Genomic DNA, 16824 nt, shown 5'->3' on the forward strand with positions numbered 1-16824 from the left:
TCTATCTTATGTAACTCGAGTTGACAGCTATGTTCCATAATAGAGGGGAGAGGACCAGTGGTGTTCCTATAGATGATGTTCCTCAAGATGAACCTAGTGCGGACGTCACTGTCACTGACGTCACCCTAAGATTTATCAGTGTGCCACGAGGGCGTATTTTTCATGAGAGATGACTCTCTCTATTTTGGAGATGAGTGCGTAAAAGGCAGTCTCGGTAGATTGGCCCTTTTTGTAAGTGTGTTGTGTGTAAGATATTTGGGTATGGCTAAGAATTGATCTTAGATAGAGGATTATGACTCTCTCTATGGTCTTAAGCCGGAAGCGTGATGAACTGATTGGTCTGAAAGGGCAATGCAGATATGATTTTTAAGGTCCAGCTCATTTGTGGGCTTGAAGCTGTGTATTGCCCAGTATAAGGTTTTCTAGTCAATGTATAGCTAGTCGGCCCAGACATTTCATCGTCCTCGCCTCGACAACAGGATTCTGCTTGCCATCTGGAGGGTTGCTAACTCTTTTGACCACCAGGTTGGCACATTTCGATTCTTTGGCTTTGTTCTTTGGAATGATCTTCTGAGGGCATTATTGCAGGATCGAGTGAATTCTTACATCGCGTTCATTTGTATTTGAGCTAGTCCATTGAGGATGGTGAGCTTTGGAGTCGCATCCTATTAAATGGACTATGTTGAGCCACTCGCCCAACAAGCTGGCCTTCAAAGCCAGAGTTTGCGAAGAGTTCGTTGTCACAGGCTATGACCTTGGAATCACCCCACGTCTTTACAGATAGGGCGGAGGCTTGGTTTCTTAGCCAGGATGTCAAAACTTGTCAAGTCTGCCTCCTACCATTATCAGATTTCCCTTAGAATTTTGCCATAGGGATTAACTTTATAGATAAGGGCAGAGTTTGTCTTACCGCAAGCACCGCAATGGACCGATTCGGCAGTGTGCGCAGCCGATTTGCCGGAGGTCTTTCTGACACATCATGGGATGGATCACTTTTGGGTTGTGGTCGTGGCTCTTTGCTTTGGTTTTCTGTGGGTTTTCTCAGAGAGCCACTTCTCAGAAATCTTGGCCGATTTACTTTTTGTCATGTTCACTATCCTCAACCGCACCTGAAGAAGACGCTTAGGCCGGAAGATGCCATGGTGGCAGTAGTAGGTTACTTACCGCCGGCAATCCCCGATTTTTTTGTGGGTTCCTTTTAGACCCTGCCTAGTCAACATCGCTGGATGGGTGACGATGCCACCACGGGCATAATTTATATACCAGGACCCCAGCCAGGCTGACACTAACCATGGGTCGAGTGACACTTTAGTTCGGTCCGGGGTGAGATGGTGTTTCGGGATGGAAGGTGGGTACTGTAGAGTGGAAAGGGAAGTATGTACTTCTTAGAGGCGTCAAAACAAGAGAGTGAACCGCCATGGCTAATCGGTATAAATATGAAACTTGGAATTGCTGCTCATTTCAGTATTTCATAAAATAAGTATGTTGATGTACAACGTGCTTTATGTAGTAATTGTCGATTTCAGAACCTCCTTTTTAAATGTGTTGGAAATGCTAATTCTCTTAGGCTTCGTCTTCTGAAATAACCTCAATATCGTTTAAACAATTTTTTAAAAGCGAGCTGCTAGATTTTTGGCTAGACACGTTGGTTTTTCTTTCAATTTTTCTTTTGGCTTTGATGAACCAGTCCCTGATATTTGATTCGCCAAAAATATAAAATGTGTTATGTTTATAATGTAATATATATTTATATATCATATATATTTTTAATTTTACATTACATTTCAAATTAAGAATTTGTGCTAATAATCTTTTGAGAATCACTCTTATTGTTGTAATATTATACTTTTTGTTTTTTACAAATACCCTGTGAATCCGCGGGTGCAAATAAATGCTACATATAATCGCCTTGTTATCTTTTTGTTAATTTAGTTAAGGACTTGAGGTGTCTATCAATAAAGTCGTCAGTTGTTAAAAGTTTGCTCAAAATTTGGTATTTTGAACACCAACGTGTGGACACGTGAGCGAGACTCATTTTGTATTATAAACCTATTGAAAAAAATGTGTCTAATAGATTGACTTATGTGTAAGAAGAAAATAAGTATCACCTGTATGTCGGTGTCCGTAATAATTTGACCACTTTTCGTGACTTATCCAAAACCTCTTTTTTTTATTGCAAATTGAATCTTTTTTTATTAAATCTTCTATTAATTATGAGACTAACAATTAATTTACGAATCTTAACATTAAAATTTAACTAACAGTAAACTAAGACCGCATTCTGGTTGCGCGTCCCTTAAGTTGATCGGTGGGTGGGTAAGTTATTGGTTGCTCAACCTTGTTAGACGTCTCGCCAGGTGGTTAGGGTGCAACAATAGTAAAGTACTTTTCCTTTTGTTCTGCGATCACTTTTTTGACTGGCAAAATGTTCCACGAACGAACCACGGTAGCGCGGTGATTATTCTCACCAAAGCGACTGAGCTCGCTTTACTATGTCAATATTGCTGGCATTTCCCCATAACTTGAAGCCATACATCCATATAGGTTTTAGTACCGAGTTATACAGAAGGACTTTATATTCTGAGGCTAAAGGGAGATCGTGCGTTGATGGAGGCTAATGGAGGCTTCTGGCTTTTAGCTTTAGGTGTGTTCTTTTGGCTTCAATGTGCCGGCGCCATGTGAGCCTTCCTTCAAGGTGTACTCCTAGATATGTCCCTCCTAAGATATGTGTGGAGTTTTGTTTAACGTAAACGGCGGGCAGTTTTGCCTGGTCAAAAATATGCAACGCAGTAAAGGAGACATCTCCAACCCTTTAAAGTATATAATGATATTTTTATTAAATCTTTATTGTTCGAAAATAAGCTTAGAACTAAAACAGCATTCACTGACAAACTCAGCCATGACCGTTCTTAAAGTAAAAATGCTTACGCGGCAAATCCGTCGCAACAAGATTATAAAAACAAAAATGCTTACGCGACAAACTTGTCGAAACAAAATTATTTGGTTTCTTACATTCTAGCTTGCCAACATATTGATCGTGGGAACGAATCTTGGCATGACTTAAATGTAAACAAATTTTTTAGAATAATTATTTTTATAATAAAACGAAAGGGTGAATATGTCACTCCTCCCGGCAAAATGGAACTCTAGGAGAGTATGTTTTTTTGTTTTTTATTGTTAAACAAAATGTTGAGAAAAACAAAAATTCATTTTAGAATTGGGTACATGGGAACAAATTCTTCTGCTGTTGGTTGTGGTTCTGTATTTTCTTTTTTTTTTATAAAATAAAATAATTCTTTGTGGTAAAGACCTATATTTAAAAATCAAATAAACCAACAATATTAGGAATATTATGATAATTATGATCATTTCCGTTTTATACAAATAGTATTCGGTTATCTTTTTAGCAAAATGTTTACTCTTTACATAGTCAATATGCTCAATTTTACTTATATTATTGGTTGTTATGTATGGTTTCAATGGTATTTGGTATTCTTCGCTTTTTATAATTAAATCATCTATTTGAATGTTACAATTGTTAATTTCTATCATTAAATTACCGTTAATTTCGGTCTGCTTAAGATTAATGAAATTAGTTTTTATTGGCTTATTTCTAAGGTTCCATGTAAGGATTATATTTGGTTGCAAATATTGAATAAAACTGTTCTCATCCGTATACTTCATTGAGCATTTAACATTCTTTTGCTCTATGATACCCATTATACATTCATTTTGGGTCTCAATTTTTCCCATCTTATAATATTTATTGTTTTCTTTATAATAGGTATTTGGTTCGATATTTACTATCATCTTATTACTATCTGGATAAGGTATGATTTTGTATGTATTTTTTTTTTTCATTCGCATAGGCACATGCGTTACAATCATTATGGTATTTTCTATTTCATTCAACCAAACAGATGTCTTTACTTGCAATATGTTGCTATACGACACCTCAGCCAAGTTATTGTAATTTAAAAGCTTTGGATTAAATATGCCCAGCCTAGCCATCTGCATACTCATCTCAACATCTTCTATGTATTCCTCAAACTGTGACAATCCAAAAGCATATATTCCTGTCTCTTTTTCTGTAAAACTTTGTTTCTTCTGCAAATTTATACGATCTATGCATTGGTTAATCATATTTATTATTTCATTCAATTCGACAACCTGAACCATGTTGCTCTTTACGACTTTAATTTCTTCACATATTTCACTTTTATCTTCCTCGGTCAATGTTCCAAACAAATACTTATACGCAGCACCTACAATGTTAAAAAGTCCCCTCTTTTGTCTATGAACTAATCTGATTCCGTTTATCTCTCTTGATAATTTTTGTATTAAATATTCTATCTGTGGTGTGTCTGACGGCAACTGCTTTCTACCCTTATAATAGCTCTGTATTTCCTCTACACGAGTCATATTCACCTTCATTGAATGATGTTCGTACTGTTCAACCAACTCTATTGGCTGATCCATAAATATTAGATTCCCGCATTCGAATCTATTGGTGAAATCCTCAATTCCTGTCCTCTGGACATTGATGCCCAAATCAATGTCAACATAGTCAAGCATCCTAGTCTGGATTTTCCTGTAAATATTTACTATTGTTATGTTTTTTCTTTTTTTTATATTTAGATTTATAATATTTATCTTTATGGCCTGTTCGCCTACGTTTTTCTTCATAATGGTCTTCGTCAACTTGTTCTACCTGACCTGTTAACCTAAATGGATTATCAACTTTACTTTTTTGCAAGGGTCCTACTCTATATGTCGTGTCTATCTCAAAATCCTTTCTAACTCATTTATATTATTAATTTGACGTTCTTTATGCATTTGACAATCCCCTGAAACTCTTCCCGCATATATGAACAAATTCGCTGGAGTATCTCCAGTTGTGTTATGTTTAATTTTATGATTATATGTGTATAAAATAATTTCGATTTTGGAATGTTTCTTTTCAATTTCATTTTCTGTGTTTATTATAAGAATTTTCTGATTTAATGTCTCATGGAATCTTTCAATATCTGCGACTCCTGTTTTGGATGTTGTTATTTCTAAAGGTATTCCCTCTGTTTTTAACCATTCTCCAAATGCTGTGCTCGTGAATGCGCTATCTTTATCAACTTTTAACAGTCTGGGTTTTCCCATGTAATTCATAATCTTGATCATAGCCTTCTTGGCCTCAAGCCAATCCTTAGACTTGATAATTTCTGCAGTTGCAAACTTTGAGTACAAATCTATGCATGTCAAATAATCTTTTCCTTCAACTGAGTATATGTCCACTACGTATTTATCTCTTGTTTCTTCTACTTCTGGTGTAATTTTCATTGGAAGTTTGGTATTTCTATTTTCTGTTTTACTGAGACTGCAAGTCTCACATTCATTTATAATTTTATGGATTAATTTTTGATAATCTGGGTAATAAAATTTTACTCTAAATAACTTTGTGGACTTCTCGATTCCTATGTGCAATAATCTCAGATGATTTTGAAGAATTATCTCCTTGAATTCCGAATAAGATTGCACATTCTCCAACCTTATCATTGACCTGAATACCCTTGCAGTATTGGGATTAGCCATCTGTGAATATGCCGTTTGAAGAATCAAAAAATCCCCATCGTCTGCAATATAAACTGTAGTATTTTTAGTGACAAACAATTCCATCACAAACTCCCTTGCTTTCTCGCTTGTCATTTTTCTGTATTTCACAAGAATCTTCTCATTTTTAAAATAACTCTTTACCGTAATTTCCTCATTTTCCGATTTTTCAAATTCTACTTGTCTTTTATATACGTTGATTGGCTTTTCCGTAATCCCGATACAATTTGCACTGTCCTCCTCAGCACTATGTACTGTTGCTTGCGTTTCGTTCTCTATAACATTATTTTCTTCCTATCTTACCCTAGATAAAGCGTCTGCTACGTGATTGTCTTTTCCTCGTACATATTTTATATCATAATCAAATTCGTTTAATTTAATTTTCCATCTGTGCATCTTACTATTAGGTTCTTTTAAATTATTCAACCATATGAGCGGTCTATGATCACTCAAAATCTCAAATTTTCTGCCGAATAAGTAACTTCTAAAATACTTTGTTGCCCACACTATAGCCAACAATTCTTTCTCGTTGGTAGCGTAATTTATCTCGTGTTCATTCAAAGTTCTGCTGGCAAAGCAGATTGGATTTTTCCCTTGCGACAACACCGCACCCAACGCAAAATTGCTTGCGTCAGCTGTCAGACAGAATGGTCTGTTAAAATCTGGATATGCCAAAATTGGATCATTTGATATTAATGTTTTCAGCTTTTCAAACGATTCTTTATAATCTTCGTCATTTTTATTTATCTGACTTCCCTTTTTAAGTCGTTTAGTCATTGGTTTTGCTATCGTGGCAAAATCTGGTATGAATTTTCTATTAAATCCATACATCCCCAAAAATGACTTTATTCCCTTCTCATTGGTTGGTATTGGAAATTTTTGAATTGCCTCGAGCTTCATGGGATTTGGCCTAATACCTCGATCACTGATAATATGTCCCAGAAAGTCAGTTTCCTTCTTCATGAACTCACACTTATCTAATTGCAACTTTAAATTCGCTTTTCTCAACCGTGAAAAAACTTTCCTTATAGAATCAATATGTTCCTCGAGACTCGTTGAGTACACTATTATATCGTCCAAATAAACCAAGCAATTCCTATACACAAGTTCCCCCAAGACGTTATTCATACATCGCTGAAAAGTAGCGGGTGCATTTTTTAAACCAAATGGCATTCGGGTGTACTCAAAATGACCATGCTTTGTAGAAAAAGCCGTCTTTCGAATAGATTCTTCATCCATCTGGATTTGATGAAATCCCTTTGCCAGATCTATCGTGGTGAAATATTGGCATTTGCCCAATTTATCGAGAATCTCATCAATTATTGGTATTGGATATTTGTCTCCGATAGTGATTTCATTAAGACTGCGATAGTCAATAACTATGCGAAATTTCTTCTTTCCAGAAGCGTCTTGCTTCTTTGGAACAATCCAAATTGGACTGCAATATGGACTATTACTTTTTCTTATTATTCCTTGTTTAAGCATTTCGCTCATTTGTTCTTCTACTTCTAAATCATAGACCTGTGGATACTTATAAGGCTTTCTATAGATTGGGTAGTTATGCTTCGTCTCTATTTTGTGTTTAATTTCGTTAGTGAAGGTCAAATTTTCACCTTCGCAATATTGCAAATCCCTAAACTCATTAAGTGTTTTCATCAAAATCTTTTTCTCCACATAGTTTAGATGTTCGATTCTAAAATCTTTATTACTAGTAAGTTCTGTATTTAATGCATAATTATATTCTTCATCTTCTTCTTGGACATTTTGATCACTCAAGTTGTCTCCAGATTGAGACTTATCCCAATTTTCGATATTGTCCCTCTCAATGACTGAGTAATCAAAACCATTCAAATTAATCGTATCTTTTTCAAAATCAATATTTGCCTTTGTGGCTTTTAAAAACTTTCGACCCACTAATATTTCATAACTGTCCGAAAATGGGTGAAAACTCCTGTTCTTTAGGAAAAAGTTTATTTGGTGCTATTTTAATCTTTTCTTGCAACTCAATGATACCATTGATTGTTTTTATTTTAATAGGATCTATGTATGTAGGAAAATCAAAGTGATTCCTACTTATGATGTTTATACTTGATCCTGTATCTATCATGGTTTTGAATTTTTTACCATTAAATGTTAATCTGATATAAGTTGTTGCGAGGCTTGTACCTGAAAATTTTCGTCTATCTCCATTCTATCACTTTTTTGTTGATCTGTTCCCTCTCTGGTTCTTTTGTGGCTTGGTTGCCAAGTGGGTTGGTTATTCTGATAATTTCTTTGATTTTGAATAAATCTTTGTTCGTCTTGACGTCTTTCTTCATTTAGTTGTCTTGCAAATTGTGGGTTTGGTTGCCCCTGTTGGTATTGTCTACCCTGGTATTCATAATAATGAGCGTTATTATTATTCTGTTGTTGGGATACATTTTGACTTTGTCGAAAACCCTGGTACTGTTGATAACCATTTGGCTTATAATTTCCTTGATTATTGTTATAGCTTTTTGAATTTTTATTCTGATTTCTTTGACCTTGTTCTTGGTTTTGATTCCAGTAAACATTTTCCTGCTGAGCCACTTTTATCAAATTATCTATTGTAGAAATGTCGTATCTTGCTAACTGCATGTAAAGACGGTCTGGTAAATTTCTCAAAATTACGGACTTAATTGTTTGGTCCATTGAATTTTTATAAATAATTTTATTCATTTCTGTATCATCCAATGACAACTTATCTAAAATAACATTACTCTTCTCCTCCAAATCTTCACAAAACTTACGTAAAGATCCCCGGTATTGTGTGTTGTAAAGTCGTCGTATCAGCTCCTCCATCGGTGTATGGTTGTTGTACTTCGAAATGAGTGCTGCACGCAACGTCAGCCAATCTCCTGCCAGGTAACGCCGCATCGTCTGTCTTGCTTGTATTCCCAGCTGATTTTCGATTGCACTGAAGACAACGTTCCTCTGACGGTCATCTTGGGTGGGGTAAAGTTGAACAAGAAAATCAATCCTCCTGATGAAGGGCTCCAACATGTTGGTTTCGCCATTAAAGGTGTTTATCTCTCGGATTTGAGATAACAATTGAGATAATTGCATCTCACTCAAAGGTGGAACTGGTTGAGCCATATTTCTTAAGGCCTGGACACAAATTTTGATGCTTTGATTTTTCTTCGTTTATGCTATGTTTTCCCCTTTTTAGCGTAACTCAGGCAAAACTGATTAGTTGCTTTGTTTTAACTCTCCCAAGAAAAAAAAGAAATGTTATACTTTTCCTTCTATTTGTTCACGTAACTCAGGGAAACTGATTAGTTACTTTATTTGAACGCGAGAATTGTTTTTGCGTAATGTTTTGCAGTTTTACGCGGATTCGTTTTGCGGATACCATACAATTACAAGTGTTGGGACTTGTGCCAGCATCAAAAATCATAATTATTTCTATTTCTATTCTCTCAGTGTAACCAGCCGCAGCGGTCCACTAATTGCCCGTTATCAGCTGCTCCATATTCTTTGTTTCTCCCAGATTCGCATGCGCTTTGTTGTTCTTTTGTAGCGCATGCAGTTTGGGAGCTTTGGTGGAGCTTCTGCGCAAGCTCTTAGGTTTTAGCACTTGTATATTCGGTTTTGTTGGGATCGGCCGCTGCCGTTGTTTTGGGGTTAAATTGACCCAATAAAATTATTGAAATTGAATTGTGGATTCTTTATTAATTCGGTAGCTATCAAAACGCTGATAGCCCAACATTTGGTGACCCCGACGTGATCGCGCTCTAATTGATTTGTGATCATTAAAGTGCTTAAAGGAAACCTTGTAAAGGAAAACTTGTTGCTATTGTTTCCATAACATTGCACCTTGCACAAAAACAAATTACATAATGGAGTCTGGAGACTTAATTAGTGCCTCGGTTCCTGCAAGCAGGGAAAGGCTGTTGCGGCGAAGAGCAGAAGTTACCTACCAGGAGATGGAAGCCCTGCATAATAAGGTCAAGGCTGCAGTGCAGAAGGGAGATTTGACCACCATGGTACTGGAGCCGTTGGAAATTGCGTTGCGGAAGAAATTCACCACACTCCAGGATGAGTTAGAGCGATTGAGCTCTAGCGAAATTGGGAGCGAATTATTCTGGAAGTTCTCCCAGCTTGCCGCTGATGTGCGCGTTGATATTCAGGTGGGAATGGCAAGGTACTCCATGAGGGTGCCTGAACACTCCACTCGTCTCGACGGCACCACTGGTCCCATTGCTCCGTCGTTGACAAAACCAACCATCGAGGCTACGAAAGTGCATGGTGGTCTCTTGGTAAATCGTCGCTCATGCAGTCAGGAATCTTCGCTGGACCGCGACATCCAATCGGGTTTTCAGGATTTGAAATTGGAGCGAAACCTGAGCAACGATCATGATAGCCAGGACGGGTCCAATTGCGTCTCATCAGTGCCCCTGCTATCCACCGCTCCCCCCGTGGTCGCTATTTCCACATCGCATCTGGCAGTTGTCTGCGATGGATTTTCTAAAGCTGCTGTTCTTAATCCCGCATCTGGCCCGGGATTTGGTTTATTGCCACCGTTGCCGATTAAGTCAGCGCCCAGGTCTGACTCCAGTCTGGACTCTAGCCTGCACCCTTCCAATGGGGGGAGGTCGTCCGCATCGCTGCTGCCGCCGTCTGCAGCTGCCAAGGTGGCTGCTGCTCCAGCCGTGAAGGCTCCCGATCCTGCAATCGAAAGGTGCGCCTACGCGCAATTTCGGAAAGATGTTTCCTTCCACTCTCGCCACTCTGTTGACGCTTGGCTCGAGCGCTCTCTGGATCTGGATGGACACGGCAGCCTGCAACTGAGAATTATGGACCTTGAGATCATCAGCAATATTATGTGATGAAGCTGCCCCATGCCCCTAAGGATTTTTTGTTGAAAGATGGAATTCAACGGGGGGAGGATGTTGGGACTTGTGCCAGCATCAAAAATCATAATTATTTCTATTTCTATTCTCTCAGTGTAACCAGCCGCAGCGGTCCACTAATTGCCCGTTATCAGCTGCTCCATATTCTTTGTTTCTCCCAGATTCGCATGCGCTTTGTTGTTCTTTTGTAGCGCATGCAGTTTGGGAGCTTTGGTGGAGCTTCTGCGCAAGCTCTTAGGTTTTAGCACTTGTATATTCGGTTTTGTTGGGATCGGCCGCTGCCGTTGTTTTGGGGTTAAATTGACCCAATAAAATTATTGAAATTGAATTGTGGATTCTTTATTAATTCGGTAGCTATCAAAACGCTGATAGCCCAACAACAAGTTTCGAAATTCGGTATAAAGTTCGTCTGTTTATTAATAACGATCGGCCAGTGAGTAATACTGGTTAACTTTTACCGTACTTGCAAAATTTTTTTTGGTATCCTACCGACTGCGCCAATGATATTTTTATTAAATCTTTATTGTTCGGATATAAGCTTAGAACTAAAACAGCATTCACTGACAAACTCAGCCATGACAGTTCTTAGAGTAATAATGCTTACGCGGCAAATCCGTCGCAACAAAATTATTTGGTTTCTTACATTCTAGCTTGCCAACATATTGATCGTGGGAACGAATCTTGGCATGACTTAAATGTAAACAAATTTCTTAGAATAATTATTTTTATAATAAAACGAAAGGGTGAATATGTCACTATATATATTCTTGATCAGGATCATCTCCTTAGTCGATATAAGCATGTCTGTCTGTCTGTCGGTTTCTACGAAAACTAATCTCTCAGTTTTAAAGCTAGTTGAAATTTTGCACACATCCTTATTTTCTTTGCATTTAGTATATTAGTCAGAACGGCTGGGATCGGTTGACTATATCCTATAGCTGCCATATAACTGTTTGACCGGAAATGCCATAGCTTTGGTGTTTTTAAAGTTAGAGGGTTGGGACTTTCCACACATGTTATATTTGGCCGAAATATCTTATCTACCAAATTTCATTTCCCTCGGGTAGGCGGACTGTAACCTATAGCTATCATAGAGAGATCGGAATTTGCATAACTTTGGTGTTTTTAGAAAGATAGGAATTGGTACAGATTTGCCATTTTGGGAAAGTAATGACATAATTGCAAGGGTATAAAAACATCGGCTCCGCCCGAAGTTAGCTTTCCTTTCTTGTTAGGGATGTTTTTAGTAATCACACAGTCTATTAAGTCGGGTAGTTTCTTTGGGTCTGCCAATATGTTGTGCCAGGTGTGCCAGGAGAAACTTAGTCGAGCTTATTATAGAACTGGTTTTGTTTTAGAGTCACGAGGCGAGATACCCAGTGTGTGTGCTCGGCATTCTAGGCCCCTTCTGCTATGAAGTGGTTTCCTAATGAGTTGAAAAACTGCGCAAATTCATCTTCAGCTCTTGTGAAGCGAAGGTGGCAGTATACGGCGGCTAGTGTAAGTTGGTTACCAGTATTTAGTTGTATATTTGAAGATGAGGCCTGTATGTAGTTTTTAGCAAATTTGTTATGATTGTGGTGCTTAATACGGCTAGTATACTGATTGCAGAAATTAACTTTTTGAAGCAGGGGTAGCCAGTCCCGATTTTAAAGCGCTTGCGTTTGTCACGTTTTTGTTTATGGGTCCTAAAGAGGATCTGGCTTCAGTCAAGAAAAAGGCTTCAGGGTTTGATCTAGATGCTGCAAACTGTTTATTTTGGGAACTGTTATCCACCTCTCTGGTGGAAGAGATTTTTCAGCTCCTTTTAGACTGGGCAACCTGTAATGAACTGTTTTTTTGCTCGCAACAAATGTCGCGGCCAGCTCACAGAGTTTGGGGATCGTTCCACCGAATTTATATATTCGACGTGATTGCCCGAGCCCAGAAATAAGACATGGTGCTTCGTTTTTTTAAATATCCCTTTTATTTCGATAATGTTACAAAAGGGTGAATCTCACCGGCTGTTCGGCTGAGCCGACCGACCGCTCATCCTCCCGTCGATCCCCGATCACCGCTACGGGTTGGTGCCAATGCACACACCCTCCCAAAGCTTGCGCCCAGCAGGAGGTGTGGTCTTGGCGCCGAATCGGCTCACGGTTCCCTCCGTTTGGACTCACGTGCTCCAGTTGCGGGCCTGTGCTGTCGCTGTTGTTGTCGTCGCTGCTGCTCCTGTCGTTGGCGCCGCTTTTGTTTGCTGCTCCCGTTGTCGCCGCTGCTCCTGACGCCAATCCTGTCGCTGCTTGTCCTTTGCGGGCGCCGCGGACCTTCGGTATCCTTGGCTCATTGGGAATGCCTTTTCGCCGTGGGCGGCACCTAATCCGTGTTAGCAGACCGATAGACTTACCTCCCAGGCATACGCCGGGCAGGATGGGCCTACCTCCCCCCCAAGACACACCCCCCGGTAGCGTTCGCCCCTCGCCTCCAAACTCATGCGTGCCTACCCTCCGCAGGATCTATGGCAGACCAGAGGTCTTGGGTTTCGGGTTTTTTGCGTTGAGAATTTAGGGGGCTCAGATTCGTTTTTATTTTGACGTTGGAGCGATCCATAACAGTCTGCGCAGCCAGCTTAAGATATTCATTGTTTTTGTTCTGATTTGCGGCAGATAAGCGCGCTGTCGATACATTTGCGGTTGTTTTTACGGTTGACGTAGTTACTGCTGATGAGCGACATTGCATACCTGCGGGGGACGTTCAGCGCTCTTTGGCTACAGATACATCGATGGTATCGAGGGGGAGCAAGAACGCGCTCTCTCGCTCGGTATGTTTAAGAGTTCGTTCGAGTTCGTGGTAATTCACCGCGCTTAATCAGAGCTTGCATTATTTCCGGTTGCGAACGCGTAGGAGAAGTTTTTTCGTTGTTTTTTTTTTTTGTACTGAGAGCCGTCTTACGTTGACATTGTGTGTAAACGTCATTTAGACTTATTGAAATCGAGCTTGAGTTAATTAGAGTTTTAGTTGTTAAGTTTTATACTAATTGATTGACTAATCAATATAAAAATTGTCAATTTTATTTCCAAATTGGAGTAGATTTGTAAAACCAGTCCCTGCACTTTTATAATTTTATTGTATACTTTTTCCGGAGCACAATAAATACACGTCTGCATGGAAATGCTGGTCATAACAGAACATCCAAAACCTCTGAGGATTCTATACTTTCCACGTAATCTGTAATTGCGAGCTGGAGGGTGTGGGCAGCGCATTTGATTTGATTTGAACGTAAATTCATATTGTTGGCACCTATTGCCAAGACATAATAACCCAGCTCTAATAGACGGCGCCAGAAATACAATATCAGCGGTAAGTATTATATACGGACTGGAGTAAGAAAAACCCTAAGTCGTGTGTTGCCTTACCGTTCTCCGAAAAGCCGCCACTCTCAACGCACTTAATATGTCAACAGTCAACTGGGATCCAATATTGATACACATCACTGAGGAAAGATTGGACCCACACGCTGTCAACTCTAGAACTAGCCATCACTGATACAACCACTCGAAAATCTCTGTAGCAGATGTTAAAACACCTTGAGCGTCAGGAAACCAGTCAAGTAACAATACGGAAAGATACGTCTAACGCGCCACGTCAGTCCAGCTCATCACGAGTGGTGTGTTCAGCCCCAGCTTACAGATAAGCCCACCGTTCTGTTACCAACCTCCCAAGCGGCACCACATGGACCAGCCGGATCCCCTCAGCTAAGCATTACACTTCTGGATTCTGGATCACAGGTTACCATAATCACCAGAAGAATGGCTGACACACTGGGACTCCAATTGGAGCCATCAACCCTGAACATCGCTGACCTGGGAGGGACAACTTTAAGATCACGAAAAAGGGCTGTATTGACCCTTTCATCATTAGCCACTGATTTCCAAAAACAAATCAATTTAGTCGTACTACCGGAAATAATGCCCAATCAACTATCCCACCCTATTCAGGCTCCACGAAATATTCCACCTCAGTTTCGCTGAGGTCAATTTCGTCCCATAAGATTGACCTATTGTTGGACGCTGAATATTTCCACCAGCTTATGAGGCCACAACAGGTACATTTGGGAGAAGGACAGCCACTACTCCAAAATACCTCGCAGGGATGGATTGTGATCGGGCCAGTGCGAAAGGAATCAGCTCCAAAGTCTAAGGCAGAAAAAACTAATACTGGTTGTGATACCCGCTTTGTGAAAAAACTTTCCTCAAAAATCCACATCTGTTTCATAAAAGCTTTGGAAATTTTGAATTCTCTCGGTTGGTAGCCAAAGCTGCGTGGCAAATAGAATTCGATTTTTCCGTATGGCTGTCTCTGATAAACCTAATAACTTAGGTTATATATTTTATTTTAGATCAAATTAAAATTAACCCCTCCCAAACTAAAAAAAACGATTTTAAATAAATGTTACGTTATCAGCGTTTTAATAGCGCCCGAATTAAATAGACAAGGTTCAATTTCTATTTTCAATATTCAATTGAACCCCAAAACAAATGCCGCGGCCGATCCAAAACAATGCCGAATAACAAGTGCATAAAACTAAGAGCTTGCGCAGAAGCTCCACCAAAGCTCCCAAAAGTGCATGCGGCTAGTTAAACTGACAGAACTAATTAGGAATAATTACGATATTTGATGCTGGCACAAGTCCCAACAATAAACATAAGTATTCCAAGCTGTAGTATTCCATTTTTAAAATATTTTTTATCTCAGTCTCCAAAAATGTCAGATCAGCCACTGCTAATCGTATTTTCAGTCCGTCATTTTCAGAATTTAATTTGTTGTTCGATCTTCAAAAGGTTAAACCCGTTACCCGTCAGTATTGATTGACAGAAAAATTAAGGCCCATGGCACTCCAATAGCTTATTGGGAAGATTACATATGGATAATAGATTAGCTGGATTGAACTGTGTGGTCGAAACGCCATTTTCTTTCTTTGGTGAGCTACTGGATGGAAGAGACGTGATTAGAAACAAGAAAGGAAAGCTAACTTCGGGCGGAGCCGAAGTTGATATACCCTTGCAGTTCAGTCGCAGTCCGCTAGGTGGCGCCACCCATCTTATGTTATTAGATATATAGCGGATCGTTTATAGTCGGCCGATCCTTATGAAAATTGGCAGATCAGATTGTTTTCCCCAAAATAGAATCTGTACCAAATCCCATCTTTCTATCTTATAAAACACCAAAGTTATGCCAATTCCGATCGTTCTATGACAGCTATAGGATATAGTCGGCCGATCCTTATGAAATTTTGTACATAAGATATGTGGGTCAAATATAACATGTGTGGAAAGTCCCAACCCTCTAACTTACCAAAAACACCAACACCAAACAAAAACACCAAAGTTATGGCATTTCCGATCAATCAGTTATATGGCAGCTATAGGATATAGTTGACCGATCCCGGCCGTTCCGACTTATATACTGCCTGCAAAGGAAAGAAGGATGTGTGCAAAGTTTCAACTCGATAGCTTTAAAACTGAGAGACTAGTTTGCGTAGAAACAGACAGACAGACAGACGGACAGACGGACATGCTCATATCGACTCAGGAGGTGATCCTGATCAAGAATATATATACTTTATAGGGTCGGAGATGTCTCCTTCACTGCGTTGCACACTTTTGACCAAAATTATAATACCCTCTGCAAGGGTATAAAAAGCATGTTAAATCAATACTACTTCAGGGTGGGGATCCTGGGTCACAAACGTGTTAGCTGGCGGAACTAGTGTGGGCGTAACCTTCATTGGCAGGATCGCAAGATCTTGCAGTAGACTCTTGCAGTAAGGTGCAACTTTTATTATTTTATATTATATATAATATATATATATATCTGATCGTATATAGTTGGCAGAACTCTATGAATTTCACCATCAAATAATTTTTCTAATAAAAATTTTGGAAATAGCCCCAAGCATCTTTTAAAATAGGCGTTAAAATCTTTTAAAAAACAAAAAAGGAAAGCTAACTTTGGGCGGAACCGAAGTTGATATACCCTTGCAGTTCAGTCGCAGTCCGCTAGGTGGCGCCACGCATCTTATATTATTAGATATACAGCGAATCGTATCCTTATGGCCGATCCTTATGAAAAGATCAGATTGTTTTTCCCAAAATAGAATCTGTACCAAATCCCATCTTTCTAACTTAAAAAACACCAAAGTTATGCCAATTTCGATTGTTCTATGACAGCTATAGGATATAGTCGGCCGATCCTTATGAAATTTTGTGTGAAAAGTCCCAACCCTCTAACTTAAAAAACACCAAAGTTATGGCATTTCCGATCAATGAGTTATATGGCAGCTATAGGATATAGTCGACCGATCCCGGCCGTT

At 39.2% G+C, this 16824-nt stretch overlaps 1 protein-coding gene across 6 annotated transcripts in view; it reads left to right on the top strand.

The window, feature by feature from the left end:
- Nucleotides 1-16824, top strand: part of LOC6503310 (synaptotagmin-7) — a 203735-nt gene that overhangs the window by 159093 nt on the left and 27818 nt on the right. The window lies entirely within an intron of this gene.

Source organism: Drosophila ananassae (assembly GCF_017639315.1).
Source record: "Drosophila ananassae strain 14024-0371.13 chromosome 4 unlocalized genomic scaffold, ASM1763931v2 tig00000071, whole genome shotgun sequence".
Taxonomy (NCBI): Eukaryota; Metazoa; Arthropoda; class Insecta; order Diptera; family Drosophilidae; genus Drosophila; species Drosophila ananassae.